Source organism: Phyllobates terribilis, unplaced genomic scaffold (genome assembly GCF_046119375.1).
Source record: "Phyllobates terribilis strain yellow unplaced genomic scaffold, ASM4611937v1 Scaffold_8__6_contigs__length_399053987, whole genome shotgun sequence".
NCBI lineage: Eukaryota > Metazoa > Chordata > Amphibia > Anura > Dendrobatidae > Phyllobates > Phyllobates terribilis.
In genome coordinates this window covers 345,559,012-345,584,803 of record NW_027362768.1, presented here as the reverse complement: position 1 = coordinate 345,584,803, position 25,792 = coordinate 345,559,012, and the positions used below count along the sequence as shown (strand labels likewise).

General features: G+C 45.8%; 16 non-coding genes and 4 pseudogenes across 16 annotated transcripts; all 20 read right to left on the bottom strand.

The window, feature by feature from the left end:
- Window positions 1-1,074: 1,074 nt before the first annotated feature.
- Window positions 1,075-1,255, bottom strand: LOC141160103 (U2 spliceosomal RNA; annotated as a pseudogene).
- Window positions 1,256-1,779: 524 nt separating this feature from the next.
- On the bottom strand, window positions 1,780-1,895 carry LOC141160347 (U2 spliceosomal RNA; annotated as a pseudogene).
- A 1,120-nt stretch (window positions 1,896-3,015) lies between these two features.
- On the bottom strand, window positions 3,016-3,196 carry LOC141160102 (U2 spliceosomal RNA; annotated as a pseudogene).
- A 524-nt stretch (window positions 3,197-3,720) lies between these two features.
- On the bottom strand, window positions 3,721-3,836 carry LOC141160342 (U2 spliceosomal RNA; annotated as a pseudogene).
- A 1,119-nt stretch (window positions 3,837-4,955) lies between these two features.
- LOC141160293 (U2 spliceosomal RNA) lies at window positions 4,956-5,146 on the bottom strand. The gene has a single exon (XR_012250209.1). It is a non-coding gene; the product is annotated as a U2 spliceosomal RNA (small nuclear RNA).
- A 1,114-nt stretch (window positions 5,147-6,260) lies between these two features.
- LOC141160280 (U2 spliceosomal RNA) lies at window positions 6,261-6,451 on the bottom strand. Its single transcript, XR_012250208.1, has one exon. It is a non-coding gene; the product is annotated as a U2 spliceosomal RNA (small nuclear RNA).
- Window positions 6,452-7,564: 1,113 nt separating this feature from the next.
- LOC141160046 (U2 spliceosomal RNA) lies at window positions 7,565-7,755 on the bottom strand. Its single transcript, XR_012250035.1, has one exon. It is a non-coding gene; the product is annotated as a U2 spliceosomal RNA (small nuclear RNA).
- A 1,117-nt stretch (window positions 7,756-8,872) lies between these two features.
- On the bottom strand, window positions 8,873-9,063 carry LOC141160269 (U2 spliceosomal RNA). The gene has a single exon (XR_012250207.1). It is a non-coding gene; the product is annotated as a U2 spliceosomal RNA (small nuclear RNA).
- A 1,115-nt stretch (window positions 9,064-10,178) lies between these two features.
- Window positions 10,179-10,369, bottom strand: LOC141160258 (U2 spliceosomal RNA). The gene has a single exon (XR_012250204.1). It is a non-coding gene; the product is annotated as a U2 spliceosomal RNA (small nuclear RNA).
- A 1,111-nt stretch (window positions 10,370-11,480) lies between these two features.
- LOC141160247 (U2 spliceosomal RNA) lies at window positions 11,481-11,671 on the bottom strand. The gene has a single exon (XR_012250198.1). It is a non-coding gene; the product is annotated as a U2 spliceosomal RNA (small nuclear RNA).
- A 1,113-nt stretch (window positions 11,672-12,784) lies between these two features.
- On the bottom strand, window positions 12,785-12,975 carry LOC141160045 (U2 spliceosomal RNA). The gene has a single exon (XR_012250034.1). It is a non-coding gene; the product is annotated as a U2 spliceosomal RNA (small nuclear RNA).
- A 1,117-nt stretch (window positions 12,976-14,092) lies between these two features.
- Window positions 14,093-14,283, bottom strand: LOC141160234 (U2 spliceosomal RNA). The gene has a single exon (XR_012250186.1). It is a non-coding gene; the product is annotated as a U2 spliceosomal RNA (small nuclear RNA).
- A 1,115-nt stretch (window positions 14,284-15,398) lies between these two features.
- LOC141160222 (U2 spliceosomal RNA) lies at window positions 15,399-15,589 on the bottom strand. The gene has a single exon (XR_012250176.1). It is a non-coding gene; the product is annotated as a U2 spliceosomal RNA (small nuclear RNA).
- Window positions 15,590-16,711: 1,122 nt separating this feature from the next.
- Window positions 16,712-16,902, bottom strand: LOC141160633 (U2 spliceosomal RNA). Its single transcript, XR_012250387.1, has one exon. It is a non-coding gene; the product is annotated as a U2 spliceosomal RNA (small nuclear RNA).
- A 1,118-nt stretch (window positions 16,903-18,020) lies between these two features.
- On the bottom strand, window positions 18,021-18,211 carry LOC141159684 (U2 spliceosomal RNA). The gene has a single exon (XR_012249686.1). It is a non-coding gene; the product is annotated as a U2 spliceosomal RNA (small nuclear RNA).
- A 1,115-nt stretch (window positions 18,212-19,326) lies between these two features.
- On the bottom strand, window positions 19,327-19,517 carry LOC141160211 (U2 spliceosomal RNA). The gene has a single exon (XR_012250167.1). It is a non-coding gene; the product is annotated as a U2 spliceosomal RNA (small nuclear RNA).
- Window positions 19,518-20,635: 1,118 nt separating this feature from the next.
- Window positions 20,636-20,826, bottom strand: LOC141160200 (U2 spliceosomal RNA). The gene has a single exon (XR_012250157.1). It is a non-coding gene; the product is annotated as a U2 spliceosomal RNA (small nuclear RNA).
- Window positions 20,827-21,944: 1,118 nt separating this feature from the next.
- LOC141159452 (U2 spliceosomal RNA) lies at window positions 21,945-22,135 on the bottom strand. Its single transcript, XR_012249459.1, has one exon. It is a non-coding gene; the product is annotated as a U2 spliceosomal RNA (small nuclear RNA).
- A 1,113-nt stretch (window positions 22,136-23,248) lies between these two features.
- On the bottom strand, window positions 23,249-23,439 carry LOC141160189 (U2 spliceosomal RNA). The gene has a single exon (XR_012250149.1). It is a non-coding gene; the product is annotated as a U2 spliceosomal RNA (small nuclear RNA).
- A 1,115-nt stretch (window positions 23,440-24,554) lies between these two features.
- Window positions 24,555-24,745, bottom strand: LOC141160178 (U2 spliceosomal RNA). Its single transcript, XR_012250139.1, has one exon. It is a non-coding gene; the product is annotated as a U2 spliceosomal RNA (small nuclear RNA).
- Window positions 24,746-25,792: the final 1,047 nt, after the last annotated feature.

Below are 25,792 nucleotides of genomic sequence, written 5' to 3'. Positions count from 1 at the left end.
AAAGTCCATTTGTGGAGATGGCCACCTGGACTCCCGTTAAGAAGACATGCTGTCAACCTCTAGATCCCTCACATGCCTGCACTTTTCGGCTTGCTGCTGCTGCAATCCACGCGTTTTAGATCTGCATAACTCCACCTCTTTTAGCACAGTGCCCTCAACCCCCGGCTGTTCCCACCCGCCTCAACACCGTTGGAAGGGAGGAGAACCAATTAAGGCGGGGGGGGGGGGGTGGAACGAGCAGCTGTCTACCCTTATCAGGAGGGTTGCTGATTAATTACCTCTCCTGCTGCTGCTGCTGCTGGCTGTCCAGCAGCAGACTGAAGGTGGCTGCTGCTGTGCGCAGGTATATAAAGGCTCAGAGCCTATTATGACACGCGCAGCCAGCGTTCCATTGCCACATTCCGTCTACTGCAGGCGGGATACCTGGATGGCTGAATGTCACTGAGAAGCTCACAGAGACCGCCATAAGCAACAGTTTAAAAGAATGCCACAGACTAATCAACCAAACTTTTTGGGTTGGTTTCTCTTTTATAGTCTGCAGGCATTAAATGAAAGAAGTCAGTGTTCCAGCAGAGGGAGACAACGTTTCAGAAAAGGCATTGTAGCAAACCAAAAAAGAAATTTTAAGCGCAGCAGAGTAACCAGCTCACATACCTGTTAGCTCAGGTGAGTTTAAAAGGCTGCTGTTGATAACAAGGGCATTTGCTAAATAGATGGTGTGTGTGCAACAATATACTGAAAGGTCAATTATATTGTGCAGCTTATCTCGCCACCTGTAGTTATTTAGGTGAAAGCTCCAAAATGCTTGTCTAATATGTCTGTTTATCCAAAAGGAAGTATAGAGGGAGAGCTAGATAGATAGCATTGCATTACATTACATGGCAATGCAATGCACAGTTGCTGAAGTTGAACCAAAATGAGCTTGTCATCTGGCTTCTGCAACTTTTAACATGAAAAATCCAATGAGGAGAAGAAAAGCAAAGCCAAAGAGTCCATCCCAAAATCCGACAAACAAGCCAAATGAACAAAAAGCATTGAATTCAATTCTTTCTGATTTTAGAAACTGCATTAAAGAAGGGGTGCACCGGTCCTGGAGATACTGCAATACCAGGTCAATGCGTGGAGTGGACAGAGCAAGCTCTTTTTCCATCTCCCTGTTCTAAAAATCCATTTAATATATGGTCCCCAGATAGGGGACGTATCAGATATTAAACTGATAAGAACAGATTTTTGATTGAAGCTGCATCCAAGGCACTGAAAAATGTGACCGAAGTCACACCAAAACAGCGCACGAGGCGAGGATTCATGTGGACCCTTCCCGGAGGAGAGGGTCCCCAATAAACCATCCCCATCCCTCCGAGCCAGAAGGCCACAGCGAGGGTCAGGGATCTCCGATGCTCTCCCTAGCCGAAGCCGGAGAAGAGCCGTTTTCGTGCTCCCAGCTTCCATCTAGGCTGCCACCCTAGTGGAGCTGGAGCCTGTGTTGGTTTCTCAGCCCAAAGCTGACCGGACCTCCGACCGGGTTTATAAAAATTCCCCTTCCTAGCCCGGAGGCCAGGAATAGGGGGGGTTGCTCAGAAAGTATGATTGGCAAAGGTGCGGCGTGCTACGAAGCCAAGTCTTTCTGGGGTTCCCAGTCCCAGTAAGCTTGGACTCCCACCAGGGCGCCTACTCCTGGGGCACATTGCTCCAAAGCCCTCACACTTACCCAACCTAGTGACTTCGATCCTGGAGGGCCATGTTTTCCATCAGATAACTCTATGAGCCACCTGGCGTACTAACAAGTGCACCAAACCAGTGTGTAATATGCATCAATTTACTAGGGCAGCCCAAGGACAAAACTGCCTTTTCAAAAGATACTACACTTGATCTTAGCCAAAAGGCCGAGAAGCGATAACCAGAATTGGTTTCCGACTACGGTGCCACCCAAGGATTCTGAAAAGTCCATTTGTGGAGATGGCCACCTGGACTCCCGTTAAGAAGACATGCTGTCAACCTCTAGATCCCTCACATGCCTGCACTTTTCGGCTTGCTGCTGCTGCAATCCACGCGTTTTAGATCTGCATAACTCCACCTCTTTTAGCACAGTACCCTCAACCCCCGGCTGTTCCCACCCGCCTCAACACCGTTGGAAGGGAGGAGAACCAATTAAGGCGGGGGGGGGGGGGGGTGGAACGAGCAGCTGTCTACCCTTAGCAGGAGGGTTGCTGATTAATTACCTCTCCTGCTGCTGCTGCTGCTGGCTGTCCAGCAGCAGACTGAAGGTGGCTGCTGCTGTGCGCAGGTATATAAAGGCTCAGAGCCTATTATGACACGCGCAGCCAGCGTTCCATTGCCACATTCCGTCTACTGCAGGCGGGATACCTGGATGGCTGAATGTCACTGAGAAGCTCACAGAGACCGCCATAAGCAACAGTTTAAAAGAATGCCACAGACTAATCAACCAAACTTTTTGGGTTGGTTTCTCTTTTATAGTCTGCAGGCATTAAATGAAAGAAGTCAGTGTTCCAGCAGAGGGAGACAACGTTTCAGAAAAGGCATTGTAGCAAACCAAAAAAGAAATTTTAAGCGCAGCAGAGTAACCAGCTCACATACCTGTTAGCTCAGGTGAGTTTAAAAGGCTGCTGTTGATAACAAGGGCATTTGCTAAATAGATGGTGTGTGTGCAACAATATACTGAAAGGTCAATTATATTGTGCAGCTTATCTCGCCACCTGTAGTTATTTAGGTGAAAGCTCCAAAATGCTTGTCTAATATGTCTGTTTATCCAAAAGGAAGTATAGAGGGAGAGCTAGATAGATAGCATTGCATTACATTACATGGCAATGCAATGCACAGTTGCTGAAGTTGAACCAAAATGAGCTTGTCATCTGGCTTCTGCAACTTTTAACATGAAAAATCCAATGAGGAGAAGAAAAGCAAAGCCAAAGAGTCCATCCCAAAATCCGACAAACAAGCCAAATGAACAAAAAGCATTGAATTCAATTCTTTCTGATTTTAGAAACTGCATTAAAGAAGGGGTGCACCGGTCCTGGAGATACTGCAATACCAGGTCAATGCGTGGAGTGGACAGAGCAAGCTCTTTTTCCATCTCCCTGTTCTAAAAATCCATTTAATATATGGTCCCCAGATAGGGGACGTATCAGATATTAAACTGATAAGAACAGATTTTTGATTGAAGCTGCATCCAAGGCACTGAAAAATGTGACCGAAGTCACACCAAAACAGCGCACGAGGCGAGGATTCATGTGGACCCTTCCCGGAGGAGAGGGTCCCCAATAAACCATCCCCATCCCTCCGAGCCAGAAGGCCACAGCGAGGGTCAGGGATCTCCGATGCTCTCCCTAGCCGAAGCCGGAGAAGAGCCGTTTTCGTGCTCCCAGCTTCCATCTAGGCTGCCACCCTAGTGGAGCTGGAGCCTGTGTTGGTTTCTCAGCCCAAAGCTGACCGGACCTCCGACCGGGTTTATAAAAATTCCCCTTCCTAGCCCGGAGGCCAGGAATAGGGGGGGTTGCTCAGAAAGTATGATTGGCAAAGGTGCGGCGTGCTACGAAGCCAAGTCTTTCTGGGGTTCCCAGTCCCAGTAAGCTTGGACTCCCACCAGGGCGCCTACTCCTGGGGCACATTGCTCCAAAGCCCTCACACTTACCCAACCTAGTGACTTCGATCCTGGAGGGCCATGTTTTCCATCAGATAACTCTATGAGCCACCTGGCGTACTAACAAGTGCACCAAACCAGTGTGTAATATGCATCAATTTACTAGGGCAGCCCAAGGACAAAACTGTCTTTTCAAAAGATACTACACTTGATCTTAGCCAAAAGGCCGAGAAGCGATAACCAGAATTGGTTTCCGACTACGGTGCCACCCAAGGATTCTGAAAAGTCCATTTGTGGAGATGGCCACCTGGACTCCCGTTAAGAAGACATGCTGTCAACCTCTAGATCCCTCACATGCCTGCACTTTTCGGCTTGCTGCTGCTGCAATCCACGCGTTTTAGATCTGCATAACTCCACCTCTTTTAGCACAGTACCCTCAACCCCCGGCTGTTCCCACCCGCCTCAACACCGTTGGAAGGGAGGAGAACCAATTAAGGCGGGGGGGGGGGGGGTGGAACGAGCAGCTGTCTACCCTTAGCAGGAGGGTTGCTGATTAATTACCTCTCCTGCTGCTGCTGCTGCTGGCTGTCCAGCAGCAGACTGAAGGTGGCTGCTGCTGTGCGCAGGTATATAAAGGCTCAGAGCCTATTATGACACGCGCAGCCAGCGTTCCATTGCCACATTCCGTCTACTGCAGGCGGGATACCTGGATGGCTGAATGTCACTGAGAAGCTCACAGAGACCGCCATAAGCAACAGTTTAAAAGAATGCCACAGACTAATCAACCAAACTTTTTGGGTTGGTTTCTCTTTTATAGTCTGCAGGCATTAAATGAAAGAAGTCAGTGTTCCAGCAGAGGGAGACAACGTTTCAGAAAAGGCATTGTAGCAAACCAAAAAAGAAATTTTAAGCGCAGCAGAGTAACCAGCTCACATACCTGTTAGCTCAGGTGAGTTTAAAAGGCTGCTGTTGATAACAAGGGCATTTGCTAAATAGATGGTGTGTGTGCAACAATATACTGAAAGGTCAATTATATTGTGCAGCTTATCTCACCACCTGTAGTTATTTAGGTGAAAGCTCCAAAATGCTTGCCTAATATGTCTGTTTATCCAAAAGGAAGTATAGAGGGAGAGCTAGATAGATAGCATTGCATTACATTACATGGCAATGCAATGCACAGTTGCTGAAGTTGAACCAAAATGAGCTTGTCATCTGGCTTCTGCAACTTTTAACATGAAAAATCCAATGAGGAGAAGAAAAGCAAAGCCAAAGAGTCCATCCCAAAATCCGACAAACAAGCCAAATTAACAAAAAGCATTGAATTCAATTCTTTCTGATTTTAGAAACTGCATTAAAGAAGGGGTGCACCGGTCCTGGAGATACTGCAATACCAGGTCAATGCGTGGAGTGGACAGAGCAAGCTCTTTTTCCATCTCCCTGTTCTAAAAATCCATTTAATATATGGTCCCCAGATAGGGGACGTATCAGATATTAAACTGATAAGAACAGATACTACACTTGATCTTAGCCAAAAGGCCGAGAAGCGATAACCAGAATTGGTTTCCGACTACGGTGCCACCCAAGGATTCTGAAAAGTCCATTTGTGGAGATGGCCACCTGGACTCCCGTTAAGAAGACATGCTGTCAACCTCTAGATCCCTCACATGCCTGCACTTTTCGGCTTGCTGCTGCTGCAATCCACGCGTTTTAGATCTGCATAACTCCACCTCTTTTAGCACAGTACCCTCAACCCCCGGCTGTTCCCACGCGCCTCAACACCGTTGGAAGGGAGGAGAACCAATGAAGGCGGGGGGGGGTGGAACGAGCAGCTGTCTACCCTTAGCAGGAGGGTTGCTGATTAATTACCTCTCCTGCTGCTGCTGCTGCTGGCTGTCCAGCAGCAGACTGAAGGTGGCTGCTGCTGTGCGCAGGTATATAAAGGCTCAGAGCCTATTATGACACGCGCAGCCAGCGTTCCATTGCCACATTCCGTCTACTGCAGGCGGGATACCTGGATGGCTGAATGTCACTGAGAAGCTCACAGAGACCGCCATAAGCAACAGTTTAAAAGAATGCCACAGACTAATCAACCAAACTTTTTGGGTTGGTTTTTCTTTTATAGTCTGCAGGCATTAAATGAAAGAAGTCAGTGTTCCAGCAGAGGGAGACAACGTTTCAGAAAAGGCATTGTAGCAAACCAAAAAAGAAATTTTAAGCGCAGCAGAGTAACCAGCTCACATACCTGTTAGCTCAGGTGAGTTTAAAAGGCTGCTGTTGATAACAAGGGCATTTGCTAAATAGATGGTGTGTGTGCAACAATATACTGAAAGGTCAATTATATTGTGCAGCTTATCTCACCACCTGTAGTTATTTAGGTGAAAGCTCCAAAATGCTTGCCTAATATGTCTGTTTATCCAAAAGGAAGTATAGAGGGAGAGCTAGATAGATAGCATTGCATTACATTACATGGCAATGCAATGCACAGTTGCTGAAGTTGAACCAAAATGAGCTTGTCATCTGGCTTCTGCAACTTTTAACATGAAAAATCCAATGAGGAGAAGAAAAGCAAAGCCAAAGAGTCCATCCCAAAATCCGACAAACAAGCCAAATGAACAAAAAGCATTGAATTCAATTCTTTCTGATTTTAGAAATTGCATTAAAGAAGGGGTGCACCGGTCCTGGAGATACTGCAATACCAGGTCAATGCGTGGAGTGGACAGAGCAAGCTCTTTTTCCATCTCCCTGTTCTAAAAATCCATTTAATATATGGTCCCCAGATAGGGGACGTATCAGATATTAAACTGATAAGAACAGATACTACACTTGATCTTAGCCAAAAGGCCGAGAAGCGATAACCAGAATTGGTTTCCGACTACGGTGCCACCCAAGGATTCTGAAAAGTCCATTTGTGGAGATGGCCACCTGGACTCCCGTTAAGAAGACATGCTGTCAACCTCTAGATCCCTCACATGCCTGCACTTTTCGGCTTGCTGCTGCTGCAATCCACGCGTTTTAGATCTGCATAACTCCACCTCTTTTAGCACAGTACCCTCAACCCCCGGCTGTTCCCACCCGCCTCAACACCGTTGGAAGGGAGGAGAACCAATTAAGGCGGGGGGGGGGGTGGAACGAGCAGCTGTCTACCCTTAGCAGGAGGGTTGCTGATTAATTACCTCTCCTGCTGCTGCTGCTGGCTGTCCAGCAGCAGACTGAAGGTGGCTGCTGCTGTGCGCAGGTATATAAAGGCTCAGAGCCTATTATGACACGCGCAGCCAGCGTTCCATTGCCACATTCCGTCTACTGCAGGCGGGATACCTGGATGGCTGAATGTCACTGAGAAGCTCACAGAGACCGCCATAAGCAACAGTTTAAAAGAATGCCACAGACTAATCAACCAAACTTTTTGGGTTGGTTTCTCTTTTATAGTCTGCAGGCATTAAATGAAAGAAGTCAGTGTTCCAGCAGAGGGAGACAACGTTTCAGAAAAGGCATTGTAGCAAACCAAAACAGAAATTTTAAGCGCAGCAGAGTAACCAGCTCACATACCTGTTAGCTCAGGTGAGTTTAAAAGGCTGCTGTTGATAACAAGGGCATTTGCTAAATAGATGGTGTGTGTGCAACAATATACTGAAAGGTCAATTATATTGTGCAGCTTATCTCACCACCTGTAGTTATTTAGGTGAAAGCTCCAAAATGCTTGCCTAATATGTCTGTTTATCCAAAAGGAAGTATAGAGGGAGAGCTAGATAGATAGCATTGCATTACATTACATGGCAATGCAATGCACAGTTGCTGAAGTTGAACCAAAATGAGCTTGTCATCTGGCTTCTGCAACTTTTAACATGAAAAATCCAATGAGGAGAAGAAAAGCAAAGCCAAAGAGTCCATCCCAAAATCCGACAAACAAGCCAAATGAACAAAAAGCATTGAATTCAATTCTTTCTGATTTTAGAAACTGCATTAAAGAAGGGGTGCACCGGTCCTGGAGATACTGCAATACCAGGTCAATGCGTGGAGTGGACAGAGCAAGCTCTTTTTCCATCTCCCTGTTCTAAAAATCCATTTAATATATGGTCCCCAGACAGGGGACTTATCAGATATTAAACTGATAAGAACAGATACTACACTTCATCTTAGCCAAAAGGCCGAGAAGCGATAACCAGAATTGGTTTCCGACTACGGTGCCACCCAAGGATTCTGAAAAGTCCATTTGTGGAGATGGCCACCTGGACTCCCGTTAAGAAGACATGCTGTCAACCTCTAGATCCCTCACATGCCTGCACTTTTCGGCTTGCTGCTGCTGCAATCCACGCGTTTTAGATCTGCATAACTCCACCTCTTTTAGCACAGTACCCTCAACCCCCGGCTGTTCCCACCCGCCTCAACACCGTTGGAAGGGAGGAGAACCAATTAAGGCGGGGGAGGGGGGTGGAACGAGCAGCTGTCTACCCTTAGCAGGAGGGTTGCTGATTAATTACCTCTCCTGCTGCTGCTGCTGCTGGCTGTCCAGCAGCAGACTGAAGGTGGCTGCTGCTGTGCGCAGGTATATAAAGGCTCAGAGCCTATTATGACACGCGCAGCCAGCGTTCCATTGCCACATTCCGTCTACTGCAGGCGGGATACCTGGATGGCTGAATGTCACTGAGAAGCTCACAGAGACCGCCATAAGCAACAGTTTAAAAGAATGCCACAGACTAATCAACCAAACTTTTTGGGTTGGTTTCTCTTTTATAGTCTGCAGGCATTAAATGAAAGAAGTCAGTGTTCCAGCAGAGGGAGACAACGTTTCAGAAAATGCATTGTAGCAAACCAAAAAAGAAATTTTAAGCGCAGCAGAGTAACCAGCTCACATACCTGTTAGCTCAGGTGAGTTTAAAAGGCTGCTGTTGATAACAAGGGCATTTGCTAAATAGATGGTGTGTGTGCAACAATATACTGAAAGGTCAATTATATTGTGCAGCTTATCTCACCACCTGTAGTTATTTAGGTGAAAGCTCCAAAATGCTTGCCTAATATGTCTGTTTATCCAAAAGGAAGTATAGAGGGAGAGCTAGATAGATAGCATTGCATTACATTACATGGCAATGCAATGCACAGTTGCTGAAGTTGAACCAAAATGAGCTTGTCATCTGGCTTCTGCAACTTTTAACATGAAAAATCCAATGAGGAGAAGAAAAGCAAAGCCAAAGAGTCCATCCCAAAATCCGACAAACAAGCCAAATGAACAAAAAGCATTGAATTCAATTCTTTCTGATTTTAGAAACTGCATTAAAGAAGGGGTGCACCGGTCCTGGAGATACTGCAATACCAGGTCAATGCGTGGAGTGGACAGAGCAAGCTCTTTTTCCATCTCCCTGTTCTAAAAATCCATTTAATATATGGTCCCCAGATAGGGGACGTATCAGATATTAAACTGATAAGAACAGATACTACACTTGATCTTAGCCAAAAGGCCGAGAAGCGATAACCAGAATTGGTTTCCGACTACGGTGCCACCCAAGGATTCTGAAAAGTCCATTTGTGGAGATGGCCACCTGGACTCCCGTTAAGAAGACATGCTGTCAACCTCTAGATCCCTCACATGCCTGCACTTTTCGGCTTGCTGCTGCTGCAATCCACGCGTTTTAGATCTGCATAACTCCACCTCTTTTAGCACAGTACCCTCAACCCCCGGCTGTTCCCACCCGCCTCAACACCGTTGGAAGGGAGGAGAACCAATTAAGGCGGGGGGGGGGTGGAACGAGCAGCTGTCTACCCTTAGCAGGAGGGTTGCTGATTAATTACCTCTCCTGCTGCTGCTGCTGCTGGCTGTCCAGCAGCAGACTGAAGGTGGCTGCTGCTGTGCGCAGGTATATAAAGGCTCAGAGCCTATTATGACACGCGCAGCCAGCGTTCCATTGCCACATTCCGTCTACTGCAGGCGGGATACCTGGATGGCTGAATGTCACTGAGAAGCTCACAGAGACCGCCATAAGCAACAGTTTAAAAGAATGCCACAGACTAATCAACCAAACTTTTTGGGTTGGTTTCTCTTTTATAGTCTGCAGGCATTAAATGAAAGAAGTCAGTGTTCCAGCAGAGGGAGACAACGTTTCAGAAAAGGCATTGTAGCAAACCAAAAAAGAAATTTTAAGCGCAGCAGAGTAACCAGCTCACATACCTGTTAGCTCAGGTGAGTTTAAAAGGCTGCTGTTGATAACAAGGGCATTTGCTAAATAGATGGTGTGTGTGCAACAATATACTGAAAGGTCAATTATATTGTGCAGCTTATCTCACCACCTGTAGTTATTTAGGTGAAAGCTCCAAAATGCTTGCCTAATATGTCTGTTTATCCAAAAGGAAGTATAGAGGGAGAGCTAGATAGATAGCATTGCATTACATTACATGGCAATGCAATGCACAGTTGCTGAAGTTGAACCAAAATGAGCTTGTCATCTGGCTTCTGCAACTTTTAACATGAAAAATCCAATGAGGAGAAGAAAAGCAAAGCCAAAGAGTCCATCCCAAAATCCGACAAACAAGCCAAATGAACAAAAAGCATTGAATTCAATTCTTTCTGATTTTAGAAACTGCATTAAAGAAGGGGTGCACCGGTCCTGGAGATACTGCAATACCAGGTCAATGCGTGGAGTGGACAGAGCAAGCTCTTTTTCCATCTCCCTGTTCTAAAAATCCATTTAATATATGGTCCCCAGATAGGGGACGTATCAGATATTAAACTGATAAGAACAGATACTACACTTGATCTTAGCCAAAAGGCCGAGAAGCGATAACCAGAATTGGTTTCCGACTACGGTGCCACCCAAGGATTCTGAAAAGTCCATTTGTGGAGATGGCCACCTGGACTCCCGTTAAGAAGACATGCTGTCAACCTCTAGATCCCTCACATGCCTGCACTTTTCGGCTTGCTGCTGCTGCAATCCACGCGTTTTAGATCTGCATAACTCCAACTCTTTTAGTACAGTACCCTCAACCCCCGGCTGTTCCCACCCGCCTCAACACCGTTGGAAGGGAGGAGAACCAATTAAGGCGGGGGGGGGTGGAACGAGCAGCTGTCTACCCTTAGCAGGAGGGTTGCTGATTAATTACCTCTCCTGCTGCTGCTGCTGGCTGTCCAGCAGCAGACTGAAGGTGGCTGCTGCTGTGCGCAGGTATATAAAGGCTCAGAGCCTATTATGACACGCGCAGCCAGCGTTCCATTGCCACATTCCGTCTACTGCAGGCGGGATACCTGGATGGCTGAATGTCACTGAGAAGCTCACAGAGACCGCCATAAGCAACAGTTTAAAAGAATGCCACAGACTAATCAACCAAACTTTTTGGGTTGGTTTCTCTTTTATAGTCTGCAGGCATTAAATGAAAGAAGTCAGTGTTCCAGCAGAGGGAGACAACGTTTCAGAAAAGGCATTGTAGCAAACCAAAAAAGAAATTTTAAGCGCAGCAGAGAAACCAGCTCACATACCTGTTAGCTCAGGTGAGTTTAAAAGGCTGCTGTTGATAACAAGGGCATTTGCTAAATAGATGGTGTGTGTGCAACAATATACTGAAAGGTCAATTATATTGTGCAGCTTATCTCACCACCTGTAGTTATTTAGGTGAAAGCTCCAAAATGCTTGCCTAATATGTCTGTTTATCCAAAAGGAAGTATAGAGGGAGAGCTAGATAGATAGCATTGCATTACATTACATGGCAATGCAATGCACAGTTGCTGAAGTTGAACCAAAATGAGCTTGTCATCTGGCTTCTGCAACTTTTAACATGAAAAATCCAATGAGGAGAAGAAAAGCAAAGCCAAAGAGTCCATCCCAAAATCCGACAAACAAGCCAAATGAACAAAAAGCATTGAATTCAATTCTTTCTGATTTTAGAAATTGCATTAAAGAAGGGGTGCACCGGTCCTGGAGATACTGCAATACCAGGTCAATGCGTGGAGTGGACAGAGCAAGCTCTTTTTCCATCTCCCTGTTCTAAAAATCCATTTAATATATGGTCCCCAGATAGGGGACGTATCAGATATTAAACTGATAAGAACAGATACTACACTTGATCTTAGCCAAAAGGCCGAGAAGCGATAACCAGAATTGGTTTCCGACTACGGTGCCACCCAAGGATTCTGAAAAGTCCATTTGTGGAGATGGCCACCTGGACTCCCGTTAAGAAGACATGCTGTCAACCTCTAGATCCCTCACATGCCTGCACTTTTCGGCTTGCTGCTGCTGCAATCCACGCGTTTTAGATCTGCATAACTCCACCTCTTTTAGCACAGTACCCTCAACCCCCGGCTGTTCCCACCCGCCTCAACACCGTTGGAAGGGAGGAGAACCAATTAAGGCGGGGGGGGGGGTGGAACGAGCAGCTGTCTACCCTTAGCAGGAGGGTTGCTGATTAATTACCTCTCCTGCTGCTGCTGCTGGCTGTCCAGCAGCAGACTGAAGGTGGCTGCTGCTGTGCGCAGGTATATAAAGGCTCAGAGCCTATTATGACACGCGCAGCCAGCGTTCCATTGCCACATTCCGTCTACTGCAGGCGGGATACCTGGATGGCTGAATGTCACTGAGAAGCTCACAGAGACCGCCATAAGCAACAGTTTAAAAGAATGCCACAGACTAATCAACCAAACTTTTTGGGTTGGTTTCTCTTTTATAGTCTGCAGGCATTAAATGAAAGAAGTCAGTGTTCCAGCAGAGGGAGACAACGTTTCAGAAAAGGCATTGTAGCAAACCAAAACAGAAATTTTAAGCGCAGCAGAGTAACCAACTCACATACCTGTTAGCTCAGGTGAGTTTAAAAGGCTGCTGTTGATAACAAGGGCATTTGCTAAATAGATGGTGTGTGTGCAACAATATACTGAAAGGTCAATTATATTGTGCAGCTTATCTCACCACCTGTAGTTATTTAGGTGAAAGCTCCAAAATGCTTGCCTAATATGTCTGTTTATCCAAAAGGAAGTATAGAGGGAGAGCTAGATAGATAGCATTGCATTACATTACATGGCAATGCAATGCACAGTTGCTGAAGTTGAACCAAAATGAGCTTGTCATCTGGCTTCTGCAACTTTTAACATGAAAAATCCAATGAGGAGAAGAAAAGCAAAGCCAAAGAGTCCATCCCAAAATCCGACAAACAAGCCAAATGAACAAAAAGCATTGAATTCAATTCTTTCTGATTTTAGAAACTGCATTAAAGAAGGGGTGCACCGGTCCTGGAGATACTGCAATACCAGGTCAATGCGTGGAGTGGACAGAGCAAGCTCTTTTTCCATCTCCCTGTTCTAAAAATCCATTTAATATATGGTCCCCAGACAGGGGACTTATCAGATATTAAACTGATAAGAACAGATACTACACTTCATCTTAGCCAAAAGGCCGAGAAGCGATAACCAGAATTGGTTTCCGACTACGGTGCCACCCAAGGATTCTGAAAAGTCCATTTGTGGAGATGGCCACCTGGACTCCCGTTAAGAAGACATGCTGTCAACCTCTAGATCCCTCACATGCCTGCACTTTTCGGCTTGCTGCTGCTGCAATCCACGCGTTTTAGATCTGCATAACTCCACCTCTTTTAGCACAGTACCCTCAACCCCCGGCTGTTCCCACCCGCCTCAACACCGTTGGAAGGGAGGAGAACCAATTAAGGCGGGGGGGGGGGGTGGAACGAGCAGCTGTCTACCCTTAGCAGGAGGGTTGCTGATTAATTACCTCTCCTGCTGCTGCTGCTGCTGGCTGTCCAGCAGCAGACTGAAGGTGGCTGCTGCTGTGCGCAGGTATATAAAGGCTCAGAGCCTATTATGACACGCGCAGCCAGCGTTCCATTGCCACATTCCGTCTACTGCAGGCGGGATACCTGGATGGCTGAATGTCACTGAGAAGCTCACAGAGACCGCCATAAGCAACAGTTTAAAAGAATGCCACAGACTAATCAACCAAACTTTTTGGGTTGGTTTCTCTTTTATAGTCTGCAGGCATTAAATGAAAGAAGTCAGTGTTCCAGCAGAGGGAGACAACGTTTCAGAAAATGCATTGTAGCAAACTAAAAAAGAAATTTTAAGCGCAGCAGAGTAACCAGCTCACATACCTGTTAGCTCAGGTGAGTTTAAAAGGCTGCTGTTGATAACAAGGGCATTTGCTAAATAGATGGTGTGTGTGCAACAATATACTGAAAGGTCAATTATATTGTGCAGCTTATCTCACCACCTGTAGTTATTTAGGTGAAAGCTCCAAAATGCTTGCCTAATATGTCTGTTTATCCAAAAGGAAGTATAGAGGGAGAGCTAGATAGATAGCATTGCATTACATTACATGGCAATGCAATGCACAGTTGCTGAAGTTGAACCAAAATGAGCTTGTCATCTGGCTTCTGCAACTTTTAACATGAAAAATCCAATGAGGAGAAGAAAAGCAAAGCCAAAGAGTCCATCCCAAAATCCGACAAACAAGCCAAATGAACAAAAAGCATTGAATTCAATTCTTTCTGATTTTAGAAACTGCATTAAAGAAGGGGTGCACCGGTCCTGGAGATACTGCAATACCAGGTCAATGCGTGGAGTGGACAGAGCAAGCTCTTTTTCCATCTCCCTGTTCTAAAAATCCATTTAATATATGGTCCCCAGATAGGGGACGTATCAGATATTAAACTGATAAGAACAGATACTACACTTGATCTTAGCCAAAAGGCCGAGAAGCGATAACCAGAATTGGTTTCCGACTACGGTGCCACCCAAGGATTCTGAAAAGTCCATTTGTGGAGATGGCCACCTGGACTCCCGTTAAGAAGACATGCTGTCAACCTCTAGATCCCTCACATGCCTGCACTTTTCGGCTTGCTGCTGCTGCAATCCACGCGTTTTAGATCTGCATAACTCCACCTCTTTTAGCACAGTACCCTCAACCCCCGGCTGTTCCCACCCGCCTCAACACCGTTGGAAGGGAGGAGAACCAATTAAGGCGGGGGGGGGGTGGAACGAGCAGCTGTCTACCCTTAGCAGGAGGGTTGCTGATTAATTACCTCTCCTGCTGCTGCTGCTGCTGGCTGTCCAGCAGCAGACTGAAGGTGGCTGCTGCTGTGCGCAGGTATATAAAGGCTCAGAGCCTATTATGACACGCGCAGCCAGCGTTCCATTGCCACATTCCGTCTACTGCAGGCGGGATACCTGGATGGCTGAATGTCACTGAGAAGCTCACAGAGACCGCCATAAGCAACAGTTTAAAAGAATGCCACAGACTAATCAACCAAACTTTTTGGGTTGGTTTCTCTTTTATAGTCTGCAGGCATTAAATGAAAGAAGTCAGTGTTCCAGCAGAGGGAGACAACGTTTCAGAAAAGGCATTGTAGCAAACCAAAAAAGAAATTTTAAGCGCAGCAGAGTAACCAGCTCACATACCTGTTAGCTCAGGTGAGTTTAAAAGGCTGCTGTTGATAACAAGGGCATTTGCTAAATAGATGGTGTGTGTGCAACAATATACTGAAAGGTCAATTATATTGTGCAGCTTATCTCACCACCTGTAGTTATTTAGGTGAAAGCTCCAAAATGCTTGCCTAATATGTCTGTTTATCCAAAAGGAAGTATAGAGGGAGAGCTAGATAGATAGCATTGCATTACATTACATGGCAATGCAATGCACAGTTGCTGAAGTTGAACCAAAATGAGCTTGTCATCTGGCTTCTGCAACTTTTAACATGAAAAATCCAATGAGGAGAAGAAAAGCAAAGCCAAAGAGTCCATCCCAAAATCCGACAAACAAGCCAAATGAACAAAAAGCATTGAATTCAATTCTTTCTGATTTTAGAAACTGCATTAAAGAAGGGGTGCACCGGTCCTGGAGATACTGCAATACCAGGTCAATGCGTGGAGTGGACAGAGCAAGCTCTTTTTCCATCTCCCTGTTCTAAAAATCCATTTAATATATGGTCCCCAGATAGGGGACGTATCAGATATTAAACTGATAAGAACAGATACTACACTTGATCTTAGCCAAAAGGCCGAGAAGCGATAACCAGAATTGGTTTCCGACTACGGTGCCACCCAAGGATTCTGAAAAGTCCATTTGTGGAGATGGCCACCTGGACTCCCGTTAAGAAGACATGCTGTCAACCTCTAGATCCCTCACATGCCTGCACTTTTCGGCTTGCTGCTGCTGCAATCCACGCGTTTTAGATCTGCATAACTCCACCTCTTTTTGCACAGTACCCTCAACCCCCGGCTGTTCCCACCCGCCTCAACACCGTTGGAAGGGAGGAGAACCAATTAAGGCGGGGGGGGGGGGGGTGGAACGAACATCTGTCTACCCTTAGCAGGAGGGTTGCTGATTAATTACCTCTCCTGCTGCTGCTGCTGCTGCTGGCTGTCCAGCAGCAGACTGAAGGTGGCTGCTGCTGTGCGCAGGTATATAAAGGCTCAGAGCCTATTATGACACGCGCAGCCAGCGTTCCATTGCCACATTCCGTCTACTGCAGGGGGGATACCTGGATGGCTGAATGTCACTGAGAAGCTCACAGAGACCGCCATAAGCAACAGTTTAAAAGAATGCCACAGACTAATCAACCAAACTTTTTGGGTTGGTTTCTCTTTTATAGTCTGCAGGCATTAAATGAAAGAAGTCAGTGTTCCAGCAGAGGGAGACAACGTTTCAGAAAAGGCATTGTAGCAAACCAAAAAAGAAATTTTAAGCGCAGCAGAGTAACCAGCTCACATACCTGTTAGCTCAGGTGAGTTTAAAAGGCTGCTGTTGATAACAAGGGCATTTGCTAAATAGATGGTGTGTGTGCAACAATATACTGAAAGGTCAATTATATTCTGCAGCTTATCTCACCACCTGTAGTTATTTAGGTGAAAGCTCCAAAATGCTTACCTAATATGTCTGTTTATCCAAAAGGAGGTATAGAGGGAGAGCTAGATAGATAGCATTGCATTACATTACATGGCAATGCAATGCACAGTTGCTGAAGTTGAACCAAAATGAGCTTGTCATCTGGCTTCTGCAACTTTTAACATGAAAAATCCAATGAGGAGAAGAAAAGCAAAGCCAAAGAGTCCATCCCAAAATCCGACAAACAAGCCAAATGAACAAAAAGCATTGAATTCAATTCTTTCTGATTTTAGAAACTGCATTAAAGAAGGGGTGCACCGGTCCTGGAGATACTGCAATACCAGGTCAATGCGTGGAGTGGACAGAGCAAGCTCTTTTTCCATCTCCCTGTTCTAAAAATCCATTTAATATATGGTCCCCAGATAGGGGACATATCAGATATTAAACTGATAAGAACAGATACTACACTTGATCTTAGCCAAAAGGCCGAGAAGCGATAACCAGAATTGGTTTCCGACTACGGTGCCACCCAAGGATTCTGAAAAGTCCATTTGTGGAGATGGCCACCTGGACTCCCGTTAAGAAGACATGCTGTCAACCTCTAGATCCCTCACATGCCTGCACTTTTCGGCTTGCTGCTGCTGCAATCCACGCGTTTTAGATCTGCATAACTCCACCTCTTTTAGCACAGTACCCTCAACCCCCGGCTGTTCCCACCCGCCTCAACACCGTTGGAAGGGAGGAGAACCAATTAAGGCGGGCGGGGGGGGGGGGGGGTGGAACGAGCAGCTGTCTACCCTTAGCAGGAGGGTTGCTGATTAATTACCTCTCCTGCTGCTGCTGGCTGTCCAGCAGCAGACTGAAGTTGGCTGCTGCTGTGCACAGGTATATAAAGGCTCAGAGCCTATTATGACACGCGCAGCCAGCGTTCCATTGCCACATTCCGTCTACTGCAGGCGGGATACCTGGATGGCTGAATGTCACTGAGAAGCTCACAGAGACCGCCATAAGCAACAGTTTAAAAGAATGCCACAGACTAATCAACCAAACTTTTTGGGTTGGTTTCTCTTTTATAGTCTGCAGGCATTAAATGAAAGAAGTCAGTGTTCCAGCAGAGGGAGACAACGTTTCAGAAAAGGCATTGTAGCAAACCAAAAAAGAAATTTTAAGCGCAGCAGAGTAACCAGCTCACATACCTGTTAGCTCAGGTGAGTTTAAAAGGCTGCTGTTGATAACAAGGGCATTTGCTAAATAGATGGTGTGTGTGCAACAATATACTGAAAGGTCAATTATATTGTGCAGCTTATCTCACCACCTGTAGTTATTTAGGTGAAAGCTCCAAAATGCTTGCCTAATATGTCTGTTTATCCAAAAGGAAGTATAGAGGGAGAGCTAGATAGATAGCATTGCATTACATTACATGGCAATGCAATGCACAGTTGCTGAAGTTGAACCAAAATGAGCTTGTCATCTGGCTTCTGCAACTTTTAACATGAAAAATCCAATGAGGAGAAGAAAAGCAAAGCCAAAGAGTCCATCCCAAAATCCGACAAACAAGCCAAATGAACAAAAAGCATTGAATTCAATTCTTTCTGATTTTAGAAACTGCATTAAAGAAGGGGTGCACCGGTCCTGGAGATACTGCAATACCAGGTCAATGCGTGGAGTGGACAGAGCAAGCTCTTTTTCCATCACCCTGTTCTAAAAATCCATTTAATATATGGTCCCCAGATAGGGGACGTATCAGATATTAAACTGATAAGAACAGATACTACACTTGATCTTAGCCAAAAGGCCGAGAAGCGATAACCAGAATTGGTTTCCGACTACGGTGCCACCCAAGGATTCTGAAAAGTCCATTTGTGGAGATGGCCACCTGGACTCCCGTTAAGAAGACATGCTGTCAACCTCTAGATCCCTCACATGCCTGCACTTTTCGGCTTGCTGCTGCTGCAATCCACGCGTTTTAGATCTGCATAACTCCACCTCTTTTAGCACAGTACCCTCAACCCCCGGCTGTTCCCACCCGCCTCAACACCGTTGGAAGGGAGGAGAACCAATTAAGGCGGGGGGGGGGTGGAACGAGCAGCTGTCTACCCTTAGCAGGAGGGTTGCTGATTAATTACCTCTCCTGCTGCTGCTGCTGCTGGCTGTCCAGCAGCAGACTGAAGGTGGCTGCTGCTGTGCGCAGGTATATAAAGGCTCAGAGCCTATTATGACACGCGCAGCCAGCGTTCCATTGCCACATTCCGTCTACTGCAGGCGGGATACCTGGCTGGCTGAATGTCACTGAGAAGCTCACAGAGACCGCCATAAGCAACAGTTTAAAAGAATGCCACAGACTAATCAACCAAACTTTTTGGGTTGTTTTCTCTTTTATAGTCTGCAGGCATTAAATGAAAGAAGTCAGTGTTCCAGCAGAGGGAGACAACGTTTCAGAAAAGGCATTGTAGCAAACCAAAAAAGAAATTTTAAGCGCAGCAGAGTAACCAGCTCACATACCTGTTAGCTCAGGTGAGTTTAAAAGGCTGCTGTTGATAACAAGGGCATTTGCTAAATAGATGTTGTGTGTGCAACAATATACTGAAAGGTCAATTATATTGTGCAGCTTATCTCACCACCTGTAGTTATTTAGGTGAAAGCTCCAAAATGCTTGCCTAATATGTCTGTTTATCCAAAAGGAAGTATAGAGGGAGAGCTAGATAGATAGCATTGCATTACATTACATGGCAATGCAATGCACAGTTGCTGAAGTTGAACCAAAATGAGCTTGTCATCTGGCTTCTGCAACTTTTAACATGAAAAATCCAATGAGGAGAAGAAAAGCAAAGCCAAAGAGTCCATCCCAAAATCCGACAAACAAGCCAAATGAACAAAAAGCATTGAATTCAATTCTTTCTGATTTTAGAAACTGCATTAAAGAAGGGGTGCACCGGTCCTGGAGATACTGCAATACCAGGTCAATGCGTGGAGTGGACAGAGCAAGCTCTTTTTCCATCTCCCTGTTCTAAAAATCCATTTAATATATGGTCCCCAGATAGGGGACGTATCAGATATTAAACTGATAAGAACAGATACTACACTTGATCTTAGCCAAAAGGCCGAGAAGCGATAACCAGAATTGGTTTCCGACTACGGTGCCACCCAAGGATTCTGAAAAGTCCATTTGTGGAGATGGCCACCTGGACTCCCGTTAAGAAGACATGCTGTCAACCTCTAGATCCCTCACATGCCTGCACTTTTCGGCTTGCTGCTGCTGCAATCCACGCGTTTTAGATCTGCATAACTCCACCTCTTTTAGCACAGTACCCTCAACCCCCGGCTGTTCCCACCCGCCTCAACACCGTTGGAAGGGAGGAGAACCAATTAAGGCGGGGGGGGGGTGGAACGAGCAGCTGTCTACCCTTAGCAGGAGGGTTGCTGATTAATTACCTCTCCTGCTGCTGCTGCTGCTGCTGGCTGTCCAGCAGCAGACTGAAGGTGGCTGCTGCTGTGCGCAGGTATATAAAGGCTCAGAGCCTATTATGACACGCGCAGCCAGCGTTCCATTGCCACATTCCGTCTACTGCAGGCGGGATACCTGGATGGCTGAATGTCACTGAGAAGCTCACAGAGATCGCCATAAGCAACAGTTTAAAAGAATGCCACAGACTAATCAACCAAACTTTTTGGGTTGGTTTCTCTTTTATAGTCTGCAGGCATTAAATGAAAGAAGTCAGTGTTCCAGCAGAGGGAGACAACGTTTCAGAAAAGGCATTGTAGCAAACCAAAAAAGAAATTTTAAGCGCAGCAGAGTAACCAGCTCACATACCTGTTAGCTCAGGTGAGTTTAAAAGGCTGCTGTTGATAACAAGGGCATTTGCTAAATAGATGGTGTGTGTGCAACAATATACTGAAAGGTCAATTATATTGTGCAGCTTATCTCACCACCTGTAGTTATTTAGGTGAAAGCTCCAAAATGCTTGCCTAATATGTCTGTTTATCCAAAAGGAAGTATAGAGGGAGAGCTAGATAGATAGCATTGCATTACATTACATGGCAATGCAATGCACAGTTGCTGAAGTTGAACCAAAATGAGCTTGTCATCTGGCTTCTGCAACTTTTAACATGAAAAATCCAATGAGGAGAAGAAAAGCAAAGCCAAAGAGTCCATCCCAAAATCCGACAAACAAGCCAAATGAACAAAAAGCATTGAATTCAATTCTTTCTGATTTTAGAAACTGCATTAAAGAAGGGGTGCACCGGTCCTGGAGATACTGCAATACCAGGTCAATGCGTGGAGTGGACAGAGCAAGCTCTTTTTCCATCTCCCTGTTCTAAAAATCCATTTAATATATGGTCCCCAGATAGGGGACGTATCAGATATTAAACTGATAAGAACAGATACTACACTTGATCTTAGCCAAAAGGCCGAGAAGCGATAACCAGAATTGGTTTCCGACTACGGTGCCACCCAAGGATTCTGAAAAGTCCATTTGTGGAGATGGCCACCTGGACTCCCGTTAAGAAGATATGCTGTCAACCTCTAGATCCCTCACATGCCTGCACTTTTCGGCTTGCTGCTGCTGCAATCCACGCGTTTTAGATCTGCATAACTCCACCTCTTTTAGCACAGTACCCTCAACCCCCGGCTGTTCCCACCCGCCTCAACACCGTTGGAAGGGAGGAGAACCAATTAAGGCGGGGGGGGGGTGGAACGAGCAGCTGTCTACCCTTAGCAGGAGGGTTGCTGATTAATTACCTCTCCTGCTGCTGCTGCTGCTGCTGGCTGTCCAGCAGCAGACTGAAGGTGGCTGCTGCTGTGCGCAGGTATATAAAGGCTCAGAGCCTATTATGACACGCGCAGCCAGCGTTCCATTGCCACATTCCGTCTACTGCAGGCGGGATACCTGGATGGCTGAATGTCACTGAGAAGCTCACAGAGACCGCCATAAGCAACAGTTTAAAAGAATGCCACAGACTAATCAACCAAACTTTTTGGGTTGGTTTCTCTTTTATAGTCTGCAGGCATTAAATGAAAGAAGTCAGTGTTCCAGCAGAGGGAGACAACGTTTCAGAAAAGGCATTGTAGCAAACCAAAAAAGAAATTTTAAGCGCAGCAGAGTAACCAGCTCACATACCTGTTAGCTCAGGTGAGTTTAAAAGGCTGCTGTTGATAACAAGGGCATTTGCTAAATAGATGGTGTGTGTGCAACAATATACTGAAAGGTCAATTATATTGTGCAGCTTATCTCACCACCTGTAGTTATTTAGGTGAAAGCTCCAAAATGCTTGCCTAATATGTCTGTTTATCCAAAAGGAAGTATAGAGGGAGAGCTAGATAGATAGCATTGCATTACATTACATGGCAATGCAATGCACAGTTGCTGAAGTTGAACCAAAATGAGCTTGTCATCTGGCTTCTGCAACTTTTAACATGAAAAATCCAATGAGGAGAAGAAAAGCAAAGCCAAAGAGTCCATCCCAAAATCCGACAAACAAGCCAAATGAACAAAAAGCATTGAATTCAATTCTTTCTGATTTTAGAAACTGCATTAAAGAAGGGGTGCACCGGTCCTGGAGATACTGCAATACCAGGTCAATGCATGGAGTGGACAGAGCAAGCTCTTTTTCCATCTCCCTGTTCTAAAAATCCATTTAATATATGGTCCCCAGATAGGGGACGTATCAGATATTAAACTGATAAGAACAGATACTACACTTGATCTTAGCCAAAAGGCCGAGAAGCGATAACCAGAATTGGTTTCCGACTACGGTGCCACCCAAGGATTCTGAAAAGTCCATTTGTGGAGATGGCCACCTGGACTCCCGTTAAGAAGACATGCTGTCAACCTCTAGATCCCTCACATGCCTGCACTTTTCGGCTTGCTGCTGCTGCAATCCACGCGTTTTAGATCTGCATAACTCCACCTCTTTTAGCACAGTACCCTCAACCCCCGGCTGTTCCCACCCGCCTCAACACCGTTGGAAGGGAGGAGAACCAATTAAGGCGGGGGGGGGGGTGGAACGAGCAGCTGTCTACCCTTAGCAGGAGGGTTGCTGATTAATTACCTCTCCTGCTGCTGCTGCTGGCTGTCCAGCAGCAGACTGAAGGTGGCTGCTGCTGTGCGCAGGTATATAAAGGCTCAGAGCCTATTATGACACGCGCAGCCAGCGTTCCATTGCCACATTCCGTCTACTGCAGGCGGGATACCTGGATGGCTGAATGTCACTGAGAAGCTCACAGAGACCGCCATAAGCAACAGTTTAAAAGAATGCCACAGACTAATCAACCAAACTTTTTGGGTTGGTTTCTCTTTTATAGTCTGCAGGCATTAAATGAAAGAAGTCAGTGTTCCAGCAGAGGGAGACAACGTTTCAGAAAAGGCATTGTAGCAAACCAAAAAAGAAATTTTAAGCGCAGCAGAGTAACCAGCTCACATACCTGTTAGCTCAGGTGAGTTTAAAAGGCTGCTGTTGATAACAAGGGCATTTGCTAAATAGATGGTGTGTGTGCAACAATATACTGAAAGGTCAATTATATTGTGCAGCTTATCTCACCACCTGTAGTTATTTAGGTGAAAGCTCCAAAATGCTTGCCTAATATGTCTGTTTATCCAAAAGGAAGTACAGAGGGAGAGCTAGATAGATAGCATTGCGTTACATTACATGGCAATGCAATGCACAGTTGCTGAAGTTGAACCAAAATGAGCTTGTCATCTGGCTTCTGCAACTTTGAACATGAAAAATCCAATGAGGAGAAGAAAAGCAAAGCCAAAGAGTCCATCCCAAAATCCGACAAACAAGCCAAATGAACAAAAAGCATTGAATTCAATTCTTTCTGATTTTAGAAACTGCATTAAAGAAGGGGTGCACCGGTCCTGGAGATACTGCAATACCAGGTCAATGCGTGGAGTGGACAGAGCAAGCTCTTTTTCCATCTCCCTGTTCTAAAAATCCATTTAATATATGGTCCCCAGATAGGGGACGTATCAGATATTAAACTGATAAGAACAGATACTACACTTGATCTTAGCCAAAAGGCCGAGAAGCGATAACCAGAATTGGTTTCCGACTACGGTGCCACCCAAGGATTCTGAAAAGTCCATTTGTGGAGATGGCCACCTGGACTCCCGTTAAGAAGACATGCTGTCAACCTCTAGATCCCTCACATGCCTGCACTTTTCGGCTTGCTGCTGCTGCAATCCACGCGTTTTAGATCTGCATAACTCCACCTCTTTTAGCACAGTACCCTCAACCCCCGGCTGTTCCCACCCGCCTCAACACCGTTGGAAGGGAGGAGAACCAATTAAGTCGGGGGGGGGGGGGAGCGAGCGGCTGTCTACCCTTAGCAGGAGGGTTGCTGATTAATTACCTCTCCTGCTGCTGCTGCTGCTGGCTGTCCAGCAGCAGACTGAAGGTGGCTGCTGCTGTGCGCAGGTATATAAAGGCTCAGAGCCTATTATGACACGCGCAGCCAGCGTTCCATTGCCACATTCCGTCTACTGCAGGCAGGATACCTGGATGGCTGAATGTCACTGAGAAGCTCACAGAGACCGCCATAAGCAACAGTTTAAAAGAATGCCACAGACTAATCAACCAAACTTTTTGGGTTGGTTTCTCTTTTATAGTCTGCAGGCATTAAATGAAAGAAGTCAGTGTTCCAGCAGAGGGAGACAACGTTTCAGAAAATGCATTGTAGCAAACCAAAAAAGAAATTTTAAGCGCAGCAGAGTAACCAGCTCACATACCTGTTAGCTCAGGTGAGTTTAAAAGGCTGCTGTTGATAACAAGGGCATTTGCTAAATAGATGGTGTGTGTGCAACAATATACTGAAAGGTCAATTATATTGTGCAGCTTATCTCACCACCTGTAGTTATTTAGGTGAAAGCTCCAAAATGCTTGCCTAATATGTCTGTTTATCCAAAAGGAAGTATAGAGGGAGAGCTAGATAGATAGCATTGCATTACATTACATGGCAATGCAATGCACAGTTGCTGAAGTTGAACCAAAATGAGCTTGTCATCTGGCTTCTGCAACTTTTAACATGAAAAATCCAATGAGGAGAAGAAAAGCAAAGCCAAAGAGTCCATCCCAAAATCCGACAAACAAGCCAAATGAACAAAAAGCATTGAATTCAATTCTTTCTGATTTTAGAAACTGCATTAAAGAAGGGGTGCACCGGTCCTGGAGATACTGCAATACCAGGTCAATGCGTGGAGTGGACAGAGCAAGCTCTTTTTCCATCTCCCTGTTCTAAAAATCCATTTAATATATGGTCCCCAGATAGGGGACGTATCAGATATTAAACTGATAAGAACAGATACTACACTTGATCTTAGCCAAAAGGCCGAGAAGCGATAACCAGAATTGGTTTCCGACTACGGTGCCACCCAAGGATTCTGAAAAGTCCATTTGTGGAGATGGCCACCTGGACTCCCGTTAAGAAGACATGCTGTCAACCTCTAGATCCCTCACATGCCTGCACTTTTCGGCTTGCTGCTGCTGCAATCCACGCGTTTTAGATCTGCATAACTCCACCTCTTTTAGCACAGTACCCTCAACCCCCGGCTGTTCCCACCCGCCTCAACACCGTTGGAAGGAAGGAGAACCAATTAGGGCGGGGGGGGGTGGGGGGTGGAACGAGCAGCTGTCTACCCTTAGCAGGAGGGTTGCTGATTAATTACCTCTCCTGCTGCTGCTGCTGCTGGCTGTCCAGCAGCAGACTGAAGGTGGCTGCTGCTGTGCGCAGGTATATAAAGGCTCAGAGCCTATTATGACACGCGCAGCCAGCGTTCCATTGCCACATTCCGTCTACTGCAGGCGGGATACCTGGATGGCTGAATGTCACTGAGAAGCTCACAGAGACCGCCATAAGCAACAGTTTAAAAGAATGCCACAGACTAATCAACCAAACTTTTTGGGTTGGTTTCTCTTTTAAAGTCTGCAGGCATTAAATGAAAGAAGTCAGTGTTCCAGCAGAGGGAGACAACGTTTCAGAAAAGGCATTGTAGCAAACCAAAAAAGAAATTTTAAGCGCAGCAGAGTAACCAGCTCACATACCTGTTAGCTAAGGTGAGTTTAAAAGGCTGCTGTTGATAACAAGGGCATTTGCTAAATAGATGGTGTGTGTGCAACAATATACTGAAAGGTCAATTATATTGTGCAGCTTATCTCACCACCTGTAGTTATTTAGGTGAAAGCTCCAAAATGCTTGCCTAATATGTCTGTTTATCCAAAAGGAAGTATAGAGGGAGAGCTAGATAGATAGCATTGCATTACATTACATGGCAATGCAATGCACAGTTGCTGAAGTTGAACCAAAATGAGCTTGTCATCTGGCTTCTGCAACTTTTAACATGAAAAATCCAATGAGGAGAAGAAAAGCAAAGCCAAAGAGTCCATCCCA